The 1581-nt window shown below is 46.2% G+C and overlaps 1 pseudogene; it reads left to right on the forward strand.

The window, feature by feature from the left end:
• Positions 1 to 679: 679 nt before the first annotated feature.
• Positions 680 to 1123, forward strand: LOC131913724 (large ribosomal subunit protein eL29-like; annotated as a pseudogene).
• Positions 1124 to 1581: the final 458 nt, after the last annotated feature.

Raw genomic sequence — 1581 nt, forward strand, 5'->3', positions numbered from 1 at the left:
AATCACAGCCGGGCGGTGGTGGCGCACGCCTTTAATCCCAGCACTCGGGAGGCAGAGCCAGGCGGATCTCTGTGAGTTCGAGGCCAGCCTGGTCTCCAAAGTGAGTTCCAGGAAAGGCGCAAAGCTACACAGAGAAACACTGTCTCGAAAAGCCAAAAAAAAAAAAAAAAAAAAAAAAAAAAAAAAAAAAATCACTGATTGGCCAGTGGCCAGGCAGGAAGTATAGGCGGGACTAACAGAGTGGAGAATTGAGAGAACAGGAAGCTGGATGAGAGAGATACTGCCAGCCACCACCATGACAAGCCGCATGTGAAGATCCTGGTAAGCCACGAGCCATGTGACTAATTACATGTGAGCCATGTGAGCCATTACAGACTAATGGAAATGGATTAATTTAAGCTGTAAGAACAGTTAGCAAGAAGCCTGCCACGGCCATACAGTTTGTAACCAATATAAGTCTCTGTGTTTATTTGGTTGGGTCTGAGTGGCTGTGGGACTGGCGGGTGTCAGAGATTTGTCCTGTGGGCCAGTCAGGAAAACTCTAGCTACACATATCACTTGAGAACACTTCTTGCTATCAGAATATATCTCACCAAAACCTATCCTTTTAAAAATGTAAGGGGTAGCTCATTTTCTTCCTGTCTCAGGTGCTTCAGGAGCTGCTGGTTGCTGTTCTGACATGGCCAAGTCCAAGAACCATACCACACACAACCAATGCCAAAAATGGCACAGAAATGGCATCAAAGAAACCCCGGGTCACAAAGATATGAATCTCTTAAGGGGGTCGACCCCAAGTTTCTGAGGAACATGTGCTTTGCCAAGAAGCACAAGAAAGGCCTGAAGAAGATGCAGGCAAACATTTCGAAGGCAGTGAGCACGTGTGCAGAGGCCACCAGGCCCTTGTGAAGCCCAAGGTGGTAAGCCCAAGATGCCAAAAGGCCCTAGCCGCAAGCTCAGCCATCTTGCTTTCATTGCTCACTCCAAGCTTGGGAAGCGGACTAGAAGCTACACGGCTAAGGGTCATAGGCTCTGCCAACCAAAGCCCAAAGCTCAAACCAAGGCAGAGCCCTCAGCTCTGGCTCAGTCTCCAGAAGGTGCCCAGGCCCCTGTGGAGGCCATATAGAAAAGGTTTCTGTCTGCCAATGTGAAGACAGATGGATTGTTGTGATACCCCTTCATATTTGCAGATTATCAGGACTCTATGCTGTTTTTTTACAAATAAACTTGAGGCAAGATCTGTTAAAAAATATGAGGCGTGTGTTCTAAATGCATTAAGTGCATTCTAAAAGTCCAGCTTCTGATGTAAGGTGGAAATGAAAGCAGAACACTTGAACTCTACGGCAACAATCAGCACCATCACCGGCATTGTTCACAGGCAGCTACTTATTCTTCAGACATATATGCCACAGGGCACTGCAGGTCACATTGATAAGTAGGTAAGATGTGCAATTTTACAGCCATTTCCAACAGTCTAACACTGGTAGAATTTCTCTTATCACATTTTCTTGGGGCTAAGACCTGACATTTCATCATTCTTGATTTGCAGGAGCTCTCAGTCATTTTGCTCTCAGATGTCTTTTA

The sequence above is a fragment of the Peromyscus eremicus genome, chromosome 6 (genome assembly GCF_949786415.1).
Source record: "Peromyscus eremicus chromosome 6, PerEre_H2_v1, whole genome shotgun sequence".
NCBI classification, from domain to species: Eukaryota; Metazoa; Chordata; class Mammalia; order Rodentia; family Cricetidae; genus Peromyscus; species Peromyscus eremicus.